The sequence below is a fragment of the Mastomys coucha genome, unplaced genomic scaffold (assembly GCF_008632895.1).
Source record: "Mastomys coucha isolate ucsf_1 unplaced genomic scaffold, UCSF_Mcou_1 pScaffold15, whole genome shotgun sequence".
NCBI lineage: Eukaryota > Metazoa > Chordata > Mammalia > Rodentia > Muridae > Mastomys > Mastomys coucha.
In genome coordinates, this window is record NW_022196897.1 from 118,897,152 (window position 1) to 118,919,022 (window position 21,871).

Consider the following 21,871-nt stretch of genomic DNA (forward strand, 5'->3'; position numbering starts at 1 on the left):
CATTACTAAATGCCTTTGGGGGGTAGCCAGGTTATAAATGTTTCTTGGGAAAGAGCCTCTACTTTAAGAATGTGTGTATGATAATTTTATTGGTATGTTTCTCAGCTCCTAATTGAGATACATTTTTTTCCATTGTCTTAGTCTGTGGCACAGTTGAAGTAATAAACAAACCGAATGTTAATGCTTCCTGGAAGACATTTATTCTTGCTCCAAAGCAGCCTGTGTTCCCTGTGGTGACTGAACAGGCCCAGGTCAGGATCGTTACTGGCTTCCACAGTTGTGAAGACAATATTTAAAACTCACACAGAAAACTGGTCACCACTCTTGGGTGGATGGGCCCAGAAGTGGCTTGCCTCTCTCAGGTATGGCCACAGATAATGGTGGGGTCTAGGCACATCATTTTCCTAAGTGCAGGGGCCTGGGGACCACCTGGGAACATGCATATATGTGGTTTATGAGTTATCTACTACATTAAACATTTACAATGTGGAGACTTGGCTGCTTGTGGTGGAAGCCCAGAGGGAATTTTCCACTTATCTGCCATCTTGTATCTTGGGAGAGGTCGCAAATAACTAGAACAGAGATTGTTCACCAATTCTTCCTTGTGCTTTGTGTTGCTCTTTATTAAATGCTTCGAATACAAATCTTCATGGTGATATTTTAGCTGCCCAACAGTATTTTTTAAAGTTCTACTTCATCAACTTTTCCTTGAAATAAGTCTCCAGAGAAGATAGCAATATAATTTGAAGTTGGCCTGGGGAGCAGGGAGCAGACGGTTGCAGTGTATGATGGGTACTTTGCCTTCTTATGCCTATGAGCTCCTAGTGCCTAATGGGAGCAGAGAGTGTACTCGTGTTTGCATACCTGTGATCCACAGCAGTTTAACCCTCTTCTTGTAAATAAATATAAGCCCTTTGAACCGCCGCCTCTCAGCTGTCACTTAGACAAAGGAAGCAAGGGAGCCAAAAGTGATTACCCATCCCTCTATCAATAAGCCTGTTACTAAAATTTTGGAGTTCTCAAGAACAACTGGCTTCATTTGAGGCAGTTGATTGCAAATGATTAGACAAAACCTGCCAGTTTCCCTTACATTCTTGCCTTAGGTCCCAAACCTCACCCCATTCTTGGCCACCATGTCAGTGTCTGACCTTCTTGCATCTGTGCCTCTGAGAATGAGTTGCCCAACTGGTGGTGCCTCTTCCCCACCTCATGCACACCAGTGGACCCTGCTTTTCCTTCCATCTCCAGGAAGAGCAAAGCATATGCCATGTCATCATGAGTAAACACTTGCTCCACGACCAAGTTCTGACTGGTTTCATTGGTCCTTAACTTTAAAAATTATTTTCATTTCTTTGTGAGATTTTCATGCACAAGTACTATATTTACAGCAATTCTACCCTTCCTGTTCCTCTCCCAACCCCCACTACATCTCAGATTCAGTATATCTTTAACAATTATTGTTTTACACAAACACATGCACACACTCACACACACACACGCAACACACACACGCGCACACACACAAATACACACGCAGCCTACTGAGTCCATTTGGCATTAGTCATGTTTATGTGTTTCAGGCTGACTTCTTGGGATTGGATAACTTCTCAGATAGCTTATCCCACTGCTTGCCTGTAGCTCTTCACCTAGGGACTGGACTTTGTGAGATTTCCCACATTCATACTGGCATGGCAATGGGGGGTGTCATTGTGCAGGTCTTGTCCAGGTGAGGATAGTGTTGAGATTTCATGTGTTCAGTGTTCCTGTTGCATAGAGTTATACCATCTCATAGTAGATGTCCTGGCCCTCTGGTTCTTACAATCTTTCCCACTCTTCTTCCCTGATAGACCATCAGGGAGTATGGGCTCTATTGTAGATGTATGATAGGTGTCAGACATTAACTCTTCTTTATACCTGGGTTCACTGTATCCATGATCCTTCTATTTCCAGGAGGCATTAGAAATAATGTAATTTAATATATTTTCATTTAGTTAGAAAACAAGTTACCTATTTACTGTTGAACATTGTGAACTACTTTCCTTGCCTACTATATAGCACAAAAGCATCTTTTTAGCCACAGAAGAACTTGTGCACATACATGGGGGCAGCATATTATAATTGTGTAAGAGAATACATTGTGTTGTTTGATGACTCAGGTAAGACACTGATCTGAGAAGTTGCTTGAACTTAAACACAGCACTCAGTTCCATTGTTTTCCTTGTCTCATCTGTGAAAAAATGATAGTAACAACAACAATAATAATAATAGCACCCACTGCACTTGTTAAAAATAGTCTATAAATGTTAAAGTCTCATAGGCATGGTAACATATATGTATGTATCACATTAGCATCTTCATTATAGTGCAAAGGTAATCTGATATATCCTTTAGAATCCTTGACAAAAGTCCAGTTATGACCCCAGAAAGATAAGAGTGGCCAGTCATAAAGCACAGGTCCAACAGGTTGTCACTGAGGCAGATGTCAGATACATTGCAAATCTAACATTTCAAAGTGACTTTGCTAGTTGGCACGCTATTTTAAGGAAGAATTTAGCATTCCCCAGAATAAAAGAATTTGGGCAATTATAATTCTCTAAGAATCATCAATAGATTCTAAAAAAAGAAGAAATTGGGAAAGTGTGATGACGAGGGTGTATGTTGTAAAATTATCTCCTTACATCTAACACACTGATGATGAAAGGAAGCATCGTAGTTTATCAGTGGAAAAACCAGGCACACACAATGGTAAGTATGTGAGCAAAGCTGGAAAGGAAACACACTGACAGACGCATCTCCATGAGATGGCGCGACAATGCATCAATTGTATGACCTTACAGTGAAACTTTCATAAACTGGCCTATCCTAGGAACCACCAGATCAAACCAGATGAAGGCTCATATACAGAGGGCACTCATGTTGTCTCTGGCTGAGCTTTAAGTCTAGCTCATTATGAGGATCTTGTGATATCTGCACAGATCATCAGATCACATGTTCAGACATTCAGGTGAAAACTTTCAGCAAAGAGGAGACTAAGATATTCACTTATATAATTCTGGGACATTGAAAAGGTGTGGGTTTGTGCTATGACAATTTGTGGAGTTTTTTTCCCCTGAGTCAGTGGTTGGTGAACATTCAGTTTTAAAGATAGAATCCATTTTTGCACATAAACTAGAGATGGATTATGAATTTTGAGGACCATCAAGAGGGAGATGAATTTTCAGAAAAAACAAATATTCCTTCCTGTATTGACATATCCCCCTTTCCCATTTCTTCTAGCCTGTGTACAAAATCCTGAAGCCAATAGACAGAGAAATTGACTTACAAGTCTAGATTCCATTTCTGTTCTTGTTTCTTTTGTTGCTCAATTAGCATTTTTTTTATGCTAAGAGAGAGAAAGGACCCACCTTGGGGTAAAAGTTAGTAACAAGAGCTTATCTGGGTTTAATTTGAGTAGCTATCCCCATAAAGGTAAAAGAGTGATGTGACTCCCGCTCAGGACAGAAATCTTAGAGGTCCATGTCCCCACCCTACTTTATCTAGCACGATATGGAGATTTCTCAAATCATCATTAAAGCTAATGAATTCTAAGCTGTATATTTCTATGGAAAGGGGTTGATTATCTTGTTCTGCCTGTATACCACTGCACTAATCTTTTATATCAAGATTGGTCTTCACTTTCAAGTTTTCATCAAGACATTCTTTTCAGTCTAGTTCAACATTACACACTTACTAATGAATTACATTAGCCTCAAGTCTGAATGCAGAGCTGTATTAGTAGCTCCATGACCTTGGAAGGCTCCTGCAAGTGGTTAATCATGCACTACTTCCTAGACCCAGCCTTCTGCTACGGCTGATTAAGCTGGTTTGTTTCCCTCTAACCTACTGAGGGGATGTAGTCTTAGTTTAATGGTTCAGCCAGGCAGAAATTCCATATAAGGGTGTAAGAAAGGTAATATTTCCATGCAGGAAATGACCCCAGCTTATAAGCATTTTATCATAAAGTGTGCATGGATGTTTGAAAATCCCCCATTAACACCAATCCTCAAATCTCTTTTCACTTTCTTGTCTCTTACACACCTCTTCCCATTCTCAGATTGGAAAGGACTTCTAGCTGGCAAATGCCTTCCGCAGTCTGAAGCGGTTTGCGCTACATGATGCCAGCAGACTGATAAGTAGGCTGTCATTAGGACGGTGTTGATAGCAGGCTCCGGCTATGCTTTTCTGGGACTGTTGATAACTTTCAATGTAGTGGAATGAGCAAAGGCCCATATTTTAAAATCTCAGTGGCATTATTATTTTCTTTTGCAGGCAATAACTAATCTGTAATAGTTTCCATTCGTTCATCTGACATACTTTAGAACACCTACTATGTACTATTCCTATAAGGCTTGAGAACATGCTGATAAGAAAAGTCTGAGGAAATACACGTAAATCAGAAGGGTGTACACTATTATCAAGGGGAGGAGGTTTGTAGATGTTATGCTCACATACCCACTGCAAGCTTTTCCCCCCTGATGGGACACTTGAACTTATCAGTATATAATCCTCATAGGTATAGATATTCTAAAGTATCTCCTACTAATACCCTTCAGATGGCCACATCATCTTTTTTTTTGAGGATGATACCTCTTTCTCCATTCATTCTTCCCCACCAAAATGTTCAGTTGGTCATTCTGTACTCTTATGGCAACCTGCCTTGCTGTCATTTTTTTCTTTATGAATTTCAGTTTGGAGTCATTTACAAAGTCATTTTATGGCTAGTGTATTGACTGTACATCCATCTTCTCCTCCTCAGAACTGAATCGTGGAAGAAGCATGCCCTGTGATTATCAAGGAACCTAAATCTTTCTGTCACTTCTATAGCTCATAGCATTGTGACCACCAGCCAGAAATTCAGTGTCTTGCATTTTAATATGAAATGTGACAATTTGAAATTGGTAGTTTTCACCATCCCTTTAAGTTTTAAGCACAGAGAATGGATCACAGAGCACCCTCCTTTGGAACCTTGAATTGTGCCTTAAAAATAGCAGGAACTCAGCAGGGCAGTGGTGGCACATGCCTTTAATCCCAGCACTTGGGAGGCAGAGGCAGGCGGATTTCTGAGTTCGAGGCCAGCCTGGTCTACAGAATGAGTTCTAGGACAGCCAGAGCTACACAGAGAAACCCTGTCTTGAAAAACCAAAAAGAAAAAAAAAAAGCAGGAACTGAGGCTCAATCAAATGTGGTTGATGCTGGTTAAGATGCCATTTTTTTTCAAATAGAACTTTAAAATATTGAGGACATATCTCATGTCAATGTCTTTATGGAGAATAACTAATGGTTTTACAAATGGTGACTCTACTTATGGAGTCAATTCCCAGTTCAGGTTCCTACCTCGTTGTGACCCTGGAAAGTTAAGCGTCTCTTGTCCCAGTGACTCCATACATAGCAATACAGTTACAGGCAATGCCTTTATATGCTATTAAGTAAAGACAAGCCTTGAGCTCATGTAGCAGTGAAAGTGAAATATGTATTTTACATTAGTTAAGTTTGTTTTTAATCTTTTAACTGGAAGTTTGGGATAATTCACCAATGATCTCAAGGAAAATGTAGTAAATTATGAATTTTCCAAATTATTTCAAGGTCCTGGAGCCTCATCGAAATAAGCTGAAGCTGACCTGATCTGGAGAGATGTTACTTCTTAGGGATGTCATTGTTTTGTAGGACAATTGATATACGGGAAGGCAATGAAGTTACCCAGCCAGTCTTATTCCCAAGGGAAACATGTCACAGGAAGTGGATGGGCAAAGCACTGGAAATAAGTGCTGGATACATACCCAGACACAGATCAGACTAAGACTGTAGAGTTCTGTGTTTGTGCTCCACTGCTTCATAGTACAGTGAGCTGAACTGAGATCCAGCTATGTTACAGTGTCCTTCGGAGATATCTAACTCTATAGCTCTCATTGGCCCAGTTCCTATGCAATCAGAGTCCAAAAGCAACTTTGCTGGGAATGAATATCTCACTTGTTTCAAAACTACATGTGATTGGTTATTGGAGCATTAGCCCCTTTCATTTATGTGGTGACTGATTTTACCCTTCAGGGTCCATTCTTAAGATAGGGTCTTTCTACTTACATTAGAATGCAAGGTTCACATTTAATAGTCTTGAGGGAGATTGCCAGGCACTTACTGAATTACCCAGCAGAACTGCTCTGAGTACTTGATGTCCTGGAATCACCAACCCACCCTCTTGGGAAACAGCCAACCCTGCTCCAAATAATAGAGAAGCCAGACTGCAGGGCTAGGGGTAATGTACATTTAAAAGAATGAAACACATTATATTTAAGTGGAAAGCTAACCTTTGGGTTTTTCTCTGGAAACTTTAGAAGTAATGACCAAATTAAAACAACAATATTACAAATAAACAAGTCCATCTCTGGAGATGTCATTTAATTACACTATGCAGAAGAGAATGTGTAGATTAGCCAAACACATGGTTTCTCTGGGTAGCAGGCTTATTATTTTTTTCTGTTTACCAGCAGTAGCTCACATGCCCTTCAATACTTACAGTTTGTTTTATTGAGGAATGCTTGGAACTAAAGAGTTGCTTTATTATTTCCTTAAATTGCCAGCAGGTGATCTTCAACCAACAGGAGAACTCAATTAAAATAAAATAGCATTCGAAGCTCAAAGGAGAACTCTGCTGTTTTTACATAAGTCCACTCTGGTTTTCTTCGGTTGTGTGACCTCCTCTGTCGCATGGAGTTTCTCTGTGCTTCTTTCTTCTCTAATTACTTTTGTCTGGCTTTTCTTCTGGGCTTTTGTAATTTAATCCATTAAATGCCTGTTGGCACAATAACATTTCAGGTGACAGAGGACAAGAATAAGTTGGGAGTAGAATTTACCTTCACGACAGCCTCTCCTGTCTGGGCTGGGCTGAAAATATGAAGCAAAAAGGACATGCTTAAGATTCAGAGACACTGGGGTATGTAGCCCATCAGCAATGCAAGTTGCTGGGCCTCTCTTATGAGTTTTTATTTTGGATCACCTTTGTATTATGGAAGAGTTCTGGCTATACAGTTTTCATGCTTCTTCTAAGAAGTGAGAGGTGAAGTGAGAATTGCCCACAGTTCCAACTTTTTTTTTTTTCTGCTCTGCAAGGTTTCCTTTTTAGCTAAATAAACTGAATATGTTTGGCCATCATCCACCTCTCCTCATAGCCTGGAGATACTAAAATGGATAGGTAACATGCACTTGAGATCTTTTGGGAGGGAGCATGTCACCAGCATTCTCTGCTTGTATATACACAAAATGCTCACTAGGTGATGTAATAAAAATTATATTATACACAAAAAATGATTTTATCAATCCTATGTCAATAAAGATGTAGAAAATTAATGTTTAGTGGAGTCAGAGTCTACCAAGTTCAGGTTCAAAGAATCTTTCTCCTAAGTATTATGTTAGCTAGACTTCATTTGACCCACAGTATCACCAGTTAAATAGTCCTATCTTTTCAAAAATCTCCAAATACTCTACAAGAATCATGTAAGTAATTTAATGTCAATTAAGAATTACCTTTCTTAACTGGCAGTTGGCATTACTGTAGCTTTTGAGACAGAATAGCCTTAATATTGACCTGCTCAGACATCATCTTTCTGCAGTGAATGTACAATATTTTTATATTAATTTTATGGACTCATTGAACATCTAACATTATAGAGGAAAAATACTCATGGAGGAAAAGTATACTTTACAGACTAGCATGAGGGAAATGGCACTTTCCAGAGAGTCTATGAAGAGTTTTCCACCATGAAACCACCCTTCTTCAGAAGACCACATTCCAGCAATGGAAAAAATGACTCAGTGAAAATAAGAACATTACACAGGACAAAATAAGTCTGGAATCAATAGGTAGAGGTTTTCCTACAGTGTTCCAAAGAGCCCTACTAATTACTAAGTGTCATAGTAGCAACACACGTTAGATAAACAAAGGGTAGAAGAATGCCTTACTCTCCAAACACTCCGAACAATTATGACTCAGAAAAGATTCATGCTGTAGACCAGAAGGATCATCACAGTGAGCTCTTGTGACTGAGAATCTTGAGCTGCCACAGGAAGACTGGAAAACAGAAAACTTTATTCATCCTATCCATGGAGACATGGCTTTCCCATACCTGGCCCTGTGGTGATTGTAGTTCAAGAAAACTAATGACTGGCAAGGAGACAAGCAGGCAGGGCCCATTAAGCTATACAAGGGGCGTCTTTATGAGATCAGCCCAAGAAACAGCATTCTTCGGTTTGGAAAGACAAAGACTTTAAAGAATATAATAAAATTACAAGATCATAAAGTGTATGGCTAACAACATTGGGCTTACCTAAATATTACAAAGATTGAATATGAGAATAATATGAAAATATTCCTTGTGGTTAAGAAGCTTATGAGTTCATAAACCTATGAAGCTACAGATCACATGAACAAGTGAGTGCAGAAGACTGTGTTGTTGACAAGGTTAAGTCTCAGGATCTGATAAGAAATCAATTTGTAGATGCTAAATCATGATAGATTTATGAGGAGACTAAAGATTTTATATATGATTTTATGTTTCTCATTATGAGAAGCAATCATTAAATGACACCCACAAGACATTGTTTCTTATTATTGATGAAAATATAAAATTATACTCTTGTATCAAAAAGCAATAGCTCTGCATATTAATGTCTCCAGTCATCAATTCCACAGTCAAGAGTCATAGAAAAGCAGAATATTTTTTAAAGAAATTGAATCCATCTATTCACTGTCTCTAAGACTCAGTTTATGATATATATGGTTTTAAAGTCCTGAGATTTTCAATTGTTTAACCCTACAACATTTACTGTTGACCTAGCAGAGTCCAGCATAAGTCGGGCAACTTTCTGGGGCTAATGACTCCATGTGGAGGCTCAGTGAGCTAGGAGACTTCCATCTTGTCACTTTATCATTTCACCATGAGGCCATGTTAGATGGCCCCTAGCTACTCCTCTGAGATAGGACTAGAGGTAACATCCCCCACACCTGTAGCTCTCCATCAGCATTATGTGGATGTCCTGTTTCACTTGGAATACAGAAAGAACGTAGACAATAGCTGCCAACATCTGGGTTTGACTTAACTTCTCTTACAGTTTGAAAAGTTGCTGCTTTTCAAGCAGTTCTAGGTTGGTAGATATGTTGTCTGAACAGTTTGAAGATGGATCTTTGAAGATGGGTCTATTCTGTCTGTTGCTGTTGGAGAAACTAGCTAAGAGTAACTTCATCCCAGCATCCACTCCACTAATCCCAGCTAAGGGTGTCATAGTCTTTTCGACCCAGTGTCCGTCCCTCTTGGTTCTAGCTGCTTCTTATGCTTCCTGTTTACTTAAAGAAAATTCATGTCTATAATACATCTGAGTATGGACATTTCACTCAACTCTTTGTCTTCTGACCTCTTCATCTTCATGACTAAAATGACAGAGCTTCCATTTATATTGGGAATGTCTTGGATTTTATATTTTATATGTTTTTCACTTTTTCTACTTCTTGTTTCTAGAACTTGTAGGTATGTTCCACCATCATATTTAGTTGTTTCTACTAGCTAAATTATAGTAAAAACTATGAGTTTCTCCTCATAGTTATTTCCCTGAGGATAAAGTTCATGCTATCTTTGAGCCTATTCTGTCACATAAATTTCAGGTAACAAACACTGTGCTTTAACGTTAGGATGTTTTCAGTACTTGAAGTAGGCAATGAGGGTGTTGGCTCCCCTGGACCTGGGAAGCCTCTCTGTGGGAGCTGGGAATTGGGCTCGGGTCTTCTCAAGATCAGGCAGTGCTCTTAACCACTAAGCCATCCTGCATTTCCATAACAACCACTTTTCAGTGCCGTTAAAATTTGCTGAAATGGACTAGTTCAATCCATAATGAGAAAATGTGAAAAAAAGAAATAGCAAAGAAAATGATTATTTTCTTTACAACAGGCCTCTGGCCATGGAACAGATTTAGAACTCCTCAGTGAGTCACTCTACACATATCTCACTTGGAAGATAGACGCAGGAGGATCTGGAGTTCACGGTCATCCTTAGCTACATGGTGATTTTAAGACACACCTAGGATACAAATAAACAAAATCTGAGAAGGAAAGTAAACACAGGAAGGGGCAGGGGACAACAAAGAGGTTAATGGAGTAAATATGATCAATAGATCTATGAAAATATCTTAGTGCAATATTATTCTAGATAATTAATACATATAATAAAATTTGAAAAAGAAAGATGCTGCCAATGTCCTCCCCTGTTTAAGCCTTGGGGGTCTTCAAAGACAAACTTTTATTGCTTTTTTGTTTTCTGGACAGATTTTTTCAAAGGACTCTACCCAACTTAGTAACTCCAGTATTAAGTATTAGCCTTCTGAGCTGTGTATCCCTGCCCCACCCTAAGAGCCTCCTGCCTCGCTGCTCCCCCAGAGCTATCCCCCGGGACCCACTGACTAGCTCCTCTCTGTCCAAACTTGGAGTCTTCTCTTCCTTTGCCTTTGCCTTCTCCCTTATTTGAAGTACTGACTTATATTCTCTTCTGGGTACTTGGCACCTAGCATCCTGACCTCAAAGGTTTCGATTTTACAGCCATACTGAGTCTCCCATATTAGGGAGGTGCTTTCTCTCACACCATATGATTTCTGTGGCCATATGAGTTCTCAGCCTCAACCAAAGCTTCCTAGCACTTTTCCTTTTTCCAACATCTTTATCATGACCGGTTCCTTTCGTTACCTTTACCAGTCCTTTCAGAACACATGGCCTGTTTCCCTCTGTACTTATGGAATTTCTAACCGAGAAATATACGTTCTTTCTTGTACCAACATCACTAAAGTAAGTCTGTTCAGACCCCATTTTTTTATAAAGGCAATCTGGACTTTGGACTTAATAAGCAAAGACTACTGTGTAGGATGCCAACAGAAGAACAGGAAACACTTTATGACCCAGGTCCTCCAAGTGTCCCCCTCCCTAAACCTCCCTGTAAGCTCCCAGGCAGTGCACCAAGCTTGGGAGCCGAGGGGCAGCCACTGGCATTTTCAAATAGCTTGTTGACTGGACCAGCTTGTGAGAAAACCAACATCACACCGAAACTCTTAGGGATACTTTAAATTGGAGGATTATATGGTCGCTTGATTAAGTCTGGGTTATGTAAACAGTGGAGTGTTTAGCTTCAGGCTTGGCTGTTAGAGTCTAGGCAGCTGTTTGTACTTAAGTGCAGCAAGAAGTCTTGTTAATCAAAGTACTGACTGGATTTCTTTCTTTCTCCCGCCCCCGCCTGTGTCTTTTTGGTACCTGTGTTGTTTTTCCTCCTGTCCAAAGCCTTTGGGCTCAGGACTGTTGGGAGGCAAATGCTCTCTGAGGACCGGAGACTTATTTTTTTGATTACATAGTGATGTGCCTCGCAGACTTCCCTCACTGTGAGGTAACCACTTCATTTATCCAAGCTCCACAAAGCCTTTATTATTTCAGTGAGTTCATATTTTTGAAGCTAAGTCATCAGTTTGATGCGTTTGTTGTAAAGTGTGGTTTAACAGCTTGTTAGCACATTTATTTTTTTTTTTTAATGGAATCCAAAGATATTTCATGCTTGAGCAGCAGTGGATTTAAGAGCCGATGAAAAGTCCTCTGAACTTCATGCATTCAGCCCAGGACAATGCATCAGGACGGTGTGGGTGTGGAGCTGGTGTGGCTGGGATGGATGGCCAAGGCCCTGCTTCCTAGCTCGGAGCTCCTCTCCCCGCCCCACCCTTGCCAGTGTCTCCTAGGTAACCAGTATTGCATATGTTCTCAGACTTCAGGTGGTCTGGGATACCCTGGATCATTTGGGCTTATTTGGGCAGTCTGAGTTCATGTGGCTTTTTTTTTTCTCCACCCACTGAGCTGATTTTATTCTCTTTTGTCCACAGAGCCAGTGGGGAACTTGGGTGGTTCTTTTCTGTCTTCTGCATGTGGTTTGTGAAGTTGTCTCAGAACTAACGGGTTGGAACTGAGAGCTATTGTGGAGCCTGGTAAGCATCAGCCAGCCTTTGAAAAGCAAAGACAGGGAAAGGGCCGGCTCTTTCCATGGCTTCAGCACAAATATAAACAAGGTCACTTTCCTGGGCAGCAGCAGGAGTGAGTGTTTTGTGTTGACCAAAGATGACCTTTTGGGTGAGGTTTTTAAAACCCAGGCATGAAATAGAGGCAAATGGACTCCTTTACCAAACTCTAGACCTATTTTTGTACCAGACTAACTGTTGAGCTGAGGGATCTGCAGCCCATAGGAGCAGCCTCATGAAACTGGAATTGGTCAAATGGGTTTTCTGATGAAGCTTAGATAAGTTGCTTGGTCCATAGATGAGTTGCTTGTTCTGTGTCTCTTCAGTGCACAAACCAGTCTGTAGTGATTCCCTCTTACCGGAATGGACCAGAACCCATTATTCCTTTTACATTCAAGTAATCTGTGGTTAAAGACAAGCACTGAGGGGAGGAGATCAATCCTAGTTTAATACTTCAAAGTCTTAAGTTGTAGAGTGTTGTTTCAGTGCTTACTCCCTGCATTTTCTATCTAGCATCTGTCTATTTTCTGTCATCTGAGCATGTATGTATGTATGTATGTATGTATGTATCATCAATTGATTTTTTTCTTTGACTTGTCATTTATCATTTAATATAAACTATCTATCATCTATCTATCTATCTACCTACCTATTATCTATCATCTATTTATTTATCCATCCTATTCTGTCATGTAAGAGATATTGAAATACTTGCATGAGAGAAAGTGACACCATATGAGAACAGGGATCTATGAGCTCATCACAGTGGATGAGAATCATGTTTTTAATCTGCCTACATTTCCAGTGTCTCTTTGAGGTTGAGAACATAAAATGGAACCCAGGAATGAGACAGTCTTAGCTTTGCTGATGAGTTAAGAAAATCCAGCTGTTCACTGCAATGCGTTCATTTACAGAATGATGACAAAAGTTACTTTTGGAAGATTCTTTTATATAAAATGCACTTGTCTAATTTTGTAGACAAAGGATGTTGCCTGGGGTTCTCTCATTTTCCTTCTGATCTCAGTAAACATCCCTTAATTCTGGATGTCCCACCATAAATGTTCAACTAATATGAGACCCTTTATATCTTGCTTCTCTTACATAGCATAATTTTTCAAGGCTTTTTCCACTTTGGAGCATGTATATACCCTTCATTGCTTGATGACTGAATAGTATTTCACTGTATAAATATTATATTTGCTAATCCCCTTGTGAGTCAGCGAGCTTTTGGTGGTTTCTATTTTTTGTCTATTGTGAATAGTGTGGTTTTGAATACTCATACAGGTTTTCATTTGATCACCTGTGTTCAATTCTTTCAAAGTCCAGTAGAATTGCTGTTGCCATGTAATTTTATGTTTAATTGGCTGAAGCATCACCAATTTGTTTTTAAGTTGGGGGGAACATACCATTTTACACACTTAACAGTAATATGTGAGATCCCCAGTTTCTCCAAATCTTGCTGTTTCCTGCTTTGATTTATGATAACTGTCCTTGTGTGTGTGACATGATCCCATTGGGGGGTTAGATTTATATCTCCTTAATACTAGTAGTGATGACTATCTTTTCATGAACTTACTTTCCAGTTACATACATTCTGTGGAGACACGGCCTTTGAGAGAGTTGCCCATCTCTTAAATTAGACTGTAGTCTGTTACTGTACTGTAAGATTTTGCCATAGTTTGGATAGCAGATCCTTTCCAGGCTCCTAGTTTGCAGATGCTTTTTACCATTGTGAGGACAGTCATTTCTCTTCCTTCATAACACCCTTTGATGCCTTACAGTTTTAATGCATTGGACATAACTCATTACATCCATGTCTGTGAAGTTTGTTCCCTTAACAGAGCTACTAGGGTCCTTTCAAGAGTTTAATAGCAAAAGAATGTCTTAAGTGCCCTCTCCAGTGTGAACTTTCCTGCACTGTGCCACAGATAGAGTCATCTCGTTTGGGCAGAACCTTATAGTCTGTGAGCTTCAAAGCAGGAGGCACAGACAATGGAGCTCTTGTTGGACACTCCTGGCTGACAGCGAAGAAAGCCTCAGGCTTGCTTCTCCCACGTGGAAATGGCTCTACTCTGTGCAGGCAGTGGGCGGGACCTGTGCAGGCAGTGGGCGGGACCTGTGAATGGCCTGGGAGGATTGTGACCTGGCAAGGGGTCCCTCTGCTGCTTCCAGGGATATGAACTCTGAGAACAGGGCTCTAGGGGAAGAGAGGGGTTCCTACTCTCTGCTGCAGGAGCCATGGGTGGGTGCAGCCTCTGTCGCTGGAACTTGGGAGGGGGCCTCTATTCCTGGGACGTACTGTGACCCTTTTCTGCACCTGGGGTGAAGCTCCTGCCATCCTGTACCAGGGTGGGAAGGATGGAGCATTTGTGAGTCAAAGTTCACAAATTGTCACCATTCTTTAACAAAATAGATAAAACTTTCAGGAAACATTTCTTCATTTTTGATATGATCTTGAGACAAAAATATTTTTACTTTTAAAATATAATTGTCACCAAGTATAGTTGTTTGCTTTGTGAACATATTTGTGGAAATTCTAATGCCTCTCTTCATTTTCCCTTCCTTTTCTACTGGTATTTTTGTCTTTTGGCTTCCTTCTGTCTCCCAAGTGCTGAAATTACAGGTGTGACACACCACACCTACAGAAAAAGACCTGCTAATTACTCACTAGCTACCTGTGTCTATATGTTAGAATTTATTAATCCTGGAAAGCCAAAGTCTGAAGCAGGCCCCCATTATTCTTCCTGCCTTAAGCTAGTACCATCCTGTCTCTGTTTTGTTGAAAACATTTGGTAGTGGGATCTAGATTTACCTGGGAACAAATCCTGCAGACAGGTGCCCTGAGATTGAGTTCAATTGCATCTCCTATAGTTTGTTTGAATTTTTTCCTTGTTTCTATTTCATTAATTTCTGCCTTGATTTTTATTATTTCTTTGTGTTTATTGTTTGGGGTTTGTTTTGTTTTTCTTGTTCCAAAACCTTAAGATATACCACCAAGTGACTTGGGTTCTCTCTGTTTTTAATTTCTCTTTATTTACATGTATATGTGTGTACCTGCTTGTCTGTATGAGTACCATCCTGCTTGTCTGTATGAGTACCATGTATGTGCAGGTACCCATGATGTCAAGAAGATGATGTAGGAATCATGAAATTGGTGGTTGTGAACCATGTGATTTGGGTGCTGGTAACAAAACTCAGGTCAGTTCTTGATCTCAGATATAAAAAGCACAGATGGAAACCTCTCATTGGTGCTTCCAGGTTCTGGTTGCTCTCAGAGAAAGTATAGAGATAAGAAGAATTCATAGGAAGTTTTATTAGAAAGTGAAAACACATTCTGAAGAGGGAGTATAGGCTCCTCAAGAGACAGTAGTTCCCCAGAGCTTGGTCTGTTCTTTCTATAAGTAAACATTAATGGAAGGGAGTCCATGAGTCCTTACATAGTTTTCAGATATCATATCATCAGATAAATGATCAGATACACGGCTCATTGTATGCCTTTGCACATGAATTGTACATTCCACTGCAATGAAGAAAAGACAGTTAATGGACTTCTGGGCCAGTCGTGTCAGTTTGAGGTGGTCTTGTTTTTCCCTGTTTGAGTGGTCACATTATGTCTTCCTGTAACAGGTATATGGTTGTATGAGCCTCCATTTACCGTGCTGTCTGTTCTCTTTCTCTGTGTACCTATGTAACATAGTTAGGTAGGAAGGGAATGAAAAGGGGCCACTTGTGTCCACCTGGTTTTGAGACACTAACTGAGACATATGAGTATCAATACGCTGGACACAGTTCCAGTGTCCTCTGGGCTGGACACAGTTCCAGTGTCCTCTGGAACAAAGGTATTGTTGGTGGTTGGTTATATGGTTATACCCTTTAAAACTGGGCATAGACGGTAACCTCCTTCCTAAATGTAAGAGAGCAGGTGCTTCCCGTGTTTGCACACAACCGTTTGTACTGGAGAGGAAATCCTATTTTACAACCTAGAGAAGACTAGCCTAAGCTAAGAGATGAAAAGAAACAAGACAAATGTAGTGAGATAAAGAACTGGGTGGGTCATGGCCACTTCAATGAGATACGCCGGTACCTACTTCAACCCTGCCCCCTCCCCACTAGAGCTGTTCAGACTTTCAAGACTGAGTCTGCTCACTTCTGACTTCCAACTCAGACAATGTGACTCTCCCACCCCATCTCAATTTCCTTCCTCTCAGAAAAAGTCGAAATGCCAGAGTCATCCTCATTGTTATCTTCTTTCCAGAACTCCAATAAATTGCTCCCTTTGTGTCTATTTTTAGATCCTTTTGTGACAAGTCCTAGAACTGAAAAGGGGATCTGTTATCGGAATCCTATTGTCATATACACGACCTACCTCAAGTGGCCAAATATTTTCTAAGGAACTTGTGGGCATTCTAAAGCTGATGGATCTGCTGTAGAAGAATGGACATTCTCCCTAAGCAAGCCCAGATGAAGCCAGGTCAGAAGCCCATACAGAACAGAGAAGAAAGCTGGTTGTAAAGTTGGTAACTCAAATGACTGATGAACTATTAAACATATAGATGATCTAGGCCAATCACCCCTTCCTCCCCTTACCCCTGAGGTAAAAGGATGCTCTGTAACAACGAGTGGGGGGAAGGGGCTTGATGGGATCTTGGAACAAGATAGTGGAGGAGAAAAGCCTGGGTTAAAAATGCAGACTTTTATGAGATTAGATTAAGTTACATGTTGAAGTGGCTCTTCTCCAAATGAAGCCATGTTCACCTGTCATAGTAATGAAATACCCAAGACAATGAACTAGATGACAATGGCAGAGAGTTCACAGCATAGCAGACTGCTTGCCTCAGGGCCAGGAAGTGAGAGAGAGGAAGGGCCTCAGTGTCCTTGAAGGGCACACCTTCAATGACCTAAAGATCTCGCATGCAGCCTCTCTTCTTAAAGGTGCCCCTACTTCCCACTTGCACCATCCCAAGGACTGAACTTTTAACATATGGCAAGGGGCCAGTGAGATGGCTCAACAGGCAAAGGCACTTGGGTTCTAGCACCATAACCCATGTAGGAATAAAAGGAAGAAATCTAGAGTGTATACCATGGTATATGTGACCACCCCAACACAACCTCTTTCTCTCTCACTCTCTCTCTCTTTCTCTTTCTCTTTCTCTTTCTCTTTCTCTTTCTCTTTCACACACACACACACACACACACACACACACACACACACACACCACTCATACCAACAAAAACACTAATTATTATTAGTTGGTATTAAGATGACAAGGGAGAATTGGCACAATGAAGGTCTGGAGAGTGTTATATGTTTCTAGGTTCTCCGTTTGCTGATAGTTCTGGAAATAAATGCTCAAAATATTCATACTGCCTATTGTTAGTATGGCTAGCTTATTGTGTGTCAGTTATTCAACAAAATTGTGTAAGAATGAGAACATCACCCCTTGGAACCTCGTACCCTAGTTGGCCTCTGTTCGTGCTTATGTTCACTCCCGTAATCTGACTGTTAATAAAATCAATATTTATCTGAAGCAGCACAAGCAGTTTAGCTGGTGTGGCCATGGCTTGAGACATCAGTCATTCTCCGAAATAGGCTAGGTTCTATCCAACTAAACAGCAAATATTTACCTCTACAAGTTCATTCTCAAGTAATCCTTTCCATTAAGGCATTACAGAGAAGTGCACAGGCAATCAAGAGCACAGGTCCTTGTTCTCCCAGGGTGAGCACACCTGTGTAACCAGTGCCCAGATCAAGAAATAGGATTAGTAACATTCCAGAAAAAAACTCTTGTTCTTCTTTCTAAAACTAGCATCTCCGAGGGGGGGGGGGCACTCTGAATTCTAACACTATAAATTAGCCTGCTTTTTAGTTTTCCATCATTGGAATCATATGCCATGTGGTTTTTAAAAGCTGTCCTTGAATTCAGCATCTTCTCTTGTTCCCTCTCCCTCCCTCCTTCCCTCCTCCTCCCCCTTCTCCTCCTTCTTCTTGTTCCTCTCTCTGTCTGTGTCTCTGTCTCTGTCTGTGTCTCTGTCTCTCTGTCTCTCTGTCTCTGTCTGTGTCTCTGTATCTCTGTCTCTGTCTGTGTCTCTGTCTCTCTGTCTCTGTCTGTGTCTCTGTCTCTGTCTGTGTCTCGTCTGTGTCTCTGTCTCTGTCTCTGTCTGTCTCTGTCTGTCTCTCTGTCTCTGTCTCTGTCTCTGTCTCTGTCTCTGTCTCTCTCTCTCTCTCTCTCTCTCTCTGTGCTTGTGGTAGGTGTCTTCCTCTATCTTCCCTGTCCTTTTCATTTAAGGAATGGTCTCTCCCTCAACCTGGAGTTTGTTAGTTTTTTTATTTGTTTGTTTTGTTTTGTTTTGTTTTGTTTTTTGCTTGACTGAAGGCCAGATAGCTCCAGCCATCCTGCTGTCTCTGACTCTTCTCAGTCCTGGGTTTACAGGCTTGTGTAGGACTATACCTAGATTGTTATTTGAACTCTGAGACCCAAAATCTAATCTTCATATTTGAGCAGCAAGCACCCCTAAGCACTGTTCCTCAGCATTATTCCTGTAAGACTCCTGAATGATGGTGTATGAGTGATAACTGCTCACTTTTGCTCTACAGCATTAGCTGTATGTCTACAGTTTACCTATTTATTCTATGCTTAATGGACAGATACTGGGCCCCTTTCCTGCTTTGTATATTGTGAGTAGTGTTTATAGAAACATTCTTTATTTGTAATAATATTTTATTAATTCTTTGAGAATTCCATACAATGTATTTTGAACATATTCAAAGCCCTCCCTCAACTCCTTCCAGATCCACTCCACCCCTAATCCAACTTTGTGTTTTTTCTCTACTTTTTTTTTTTACCCCACTGAATCAATCTGTGCTGTCCCAGTACTCTTGAGTATGGGGACAACCCTTAGAGGATGGTGATATCCTTAACACTCCTTAACTGGAGGGGTGGAAGTTCATGCCAACCTTCCTCCTCCATACTGGGATTTGGTCTGTCTTGAGAATGCACCAGTCTTGTGCATGTTGTTTACAACTTCTGTGAGTTTGTATGTGCAACTGTCCTCCCATGTCCAAAGACTACTGTTTTGTTATTTGCCAACTTTGACTGTTAGAATATTTCCACCCCTTCTTCTCCAGTAGTGATGTTTGAGCCATGGAGGAAGAGGGATAATATAGAGCTAAGAGCACTCTGTAGTTTCGTATTTTCTGCAAGTTGACCAGTTGTATGCCTCTGTGCTAATTACCATCTACTTCAAGAATAAGCTTCCCTGATGAGTGTTGAGAGATGTGCTAATTGGTGGCATAGTGATAAGTTATTAGGAATCTGTTTAATACTATATTCATTTAGCAGAATAGTAATAGTAGATCTTTCTCTATGGCCTATGACCAATCTAATCCTGTGTTCTTGGTACCAATATTGGTACCAAATATGGGTTCTGTCTTGTGGAGCAAGGCCTTACATCCAATAAAATGTGTTTGGTTATTCACATAACATTTGTGCCACTATTGTGCCAGCAGGCATATTTTGACAAGCTTTTCCTTATTGTAGCTTGCAGGGTTCACAACTAGATATGAAGGATGGTTACACTTCTCCTCTGGTGGCATGCATAACACCCGCCAGTCTATGAAACCTAGCAGTAGGTTATAGATTCCAGGTGAGTACCAAGTGGATTTCTTTGTTTTGTAACTCAAGTATACAGTGTCTTCAGCTATAGAATTTTATCATTGAATTCTGGTGGGTGATCAAGAGCAATGACAATAGTTTGGGATATTTGATTTGAGGTTCTATGAGGTCCCACTGATTGATAACTCCAAAAGAGATAACCCAATTCATAGCACAGGGTAATTTATTTGCTATCATGTATTGTTTAGTAAGGACATTAGACAAATTCTTATATGCATCTTTCTGTGGACATAGAGTGTGTGTTCCAATGACGATGCTTTGTGGTGCCATTTCTAGATCTTGAGACTAACAATCACCTGGTGCTCTTAAATAATTATACCACTCTAGTAGCACCTCAGAATTCCAGTTGCTCAACTAGACAAGTGTGTGATATTTGTTTAATTTTCCTTTTAGCTCTTCTGGTACCTTACTATAACATTGTAATTTTCATTTCTCTGTTGACTGATGAAGGTGATAGTCTTTTCATATATTATTGTGAAATGCCTTTTTCAGTTATTTGCTTATGTGTCTGTGGGAAAGCCTTTCTCTACATTTTGCCCTATATCTGCTTTATTTCTTTTCCATTTTTTAGTTATTTAGCTATTACAAATTCAGGAGTTCAGTGTAATTAAATATTTTGATGTGACTGTTAAAATATCTAATGCTATTTAGGTCATAGGTACTAAATGTATAATATTATTTCAAAATGAGTAAATTACTAGTTTCAACAGTGCTCATACTTAAAGATGAGCACATAGTGAGAGATATTTAAGAGAATTGTAGAGCATTTAAGGTACAGAAATATCTTCAATCCTAGGTTCTGGGGAAGAGTATAAGAATGTGGGGAGATTTAGATGAGCCTTACACGATAGATATGAGAAAGCAGAAGTTACTTTGTTCTTTATTACTGCATGATGAAAGCCGTGTCATAAAATGTGAAAATGTAAGGATATCGTTTCAACATAGCATTTGGGAGAACTCACTCTCCTCCACAGGGACTCAAAGATAGGATATCAATTGAAGGCAATTCTAATCAAAAGTCCAGTTCCCCTGCTGTATTCAAAGGCTTGCACTGCATGGTCGCAGTCACCCATAGTAAAGTGCAGTAAGAAAATCTTGAGTGAAAACTTCAGAGTTCAACAACTAATAGACTTTAAATTCTTAGTGTTGTGATGAAATTTGTCATCTGACTGGGATGTGATCATCCTCGTGTATGTCTAGTGTGTCTGCACTATATGTAGTACCTACCAACAGTCATTTCTTGAAGAGTATGACATACCCAGAGATCACTCATAACCTAATACAGCATCCTAATACCTTTTGTGTTTATATCACACAGGTGTCATATCATCTCATTGCAAGAAGAGCTACTTCAGTGAAGAAGTTATTTTGAGAGCAGGTAAGACATCATATTTACATAATTATTATTAAGCTATGTTGTTTGTTGTTTTTATTGATCTATTTTGTGTTATGTAATATTTAATCTCAGTCTGGGGCTTGCAACCCGCCTTTGACCATTTTGTTTCAGGATAAGAGACATATACAATGAAACCTTAATCAGCACAAGAGCTGGGCAGATATCTATTCTCTAAGCTGTTACATCTATTCCCCAGTCAATAATTCTGTTACATATTTTGCCATGTTTCATCTGGGTTGCTCTTAACTCCAATTAGCCAACCTACATGGCCATTAATGATTCTTATTCCATTGCCCCTTCTCTCTTCACTGTTTATTTAATTTATTTATTTATTTATTTATTTATTTATTTATTTATTTATTTATTGGTTTTTTTGAGACAGGGTTTCTCTGTGTAGTCCTGGATGTCCTGGTACTTACTCTGCACAACAGGCTGGCCTCAAAATCAGAAATCTGCCTGCCTTCCAAGCATTGGGATTAAAGGCGGGCGCTCCCACCACCCAGCCACTGTTTATTTTTTAATGGTATTCCTCTGACCTCAAGCTTGGGAACCCCAAACCCCACCCATTTCTCTTTTGCCCAGCTATTGGATGTTGGCATCTTTATTTATCAATCAGTGATAACTTGGTGGGGGGACAAGGTCACATAAGAGCATCTGGGTTTATGTGAAGTCTCTGAAAGCAACCAGTATTTAACATAACAAAAGACCAAACGTCAACAATTTTGCCATTATTTATTAT

The 21,871-nt window shown here is 40.1% G+C and overlaps 2 long non-coding RNA genes across 2 annotated transcripts; one reads left to right on the forward strand and one right to left on the reverse strand.

The window, feature by feature from the left end:
* Positions 1 to 2,099: 2,099 nt before the first annotated feature.
* LOC116092374 lies at positions 2,100 to 7,637 on the reverse strand. Its single transcript, XR_004119230.1, has 3 exons — positions 7,558 to 7,637; positions 6,551 to 6,918; positions 2,100 to 2,227 (listed from the first exon to the last, which is right to left on the reverse strand). It is a non-coding gene; the product is annotated as an uncharacterized LOC116092374 (long non-coding RNA).
* A 4,233-nt stretch (positions 7,638 to 11,870) lies between these two features.
* Positions 11,871 to 21,542, forward strand: LOC116092375. The gene is made up of 5 exons (XR_004119231.1): positions 11,871 to 12,033; positions 16,356 to 16,534; positions 19,602 to 19,707; positions 21,055 to 21,114; positions 21,515 to 21,542. It is a non-coding gene; the product is annotated as an uncharacterized LOC116092375 (long non-coding RNA).
* Positions 21,543 to 21,871: the final 329 nt, after the last annotated feature.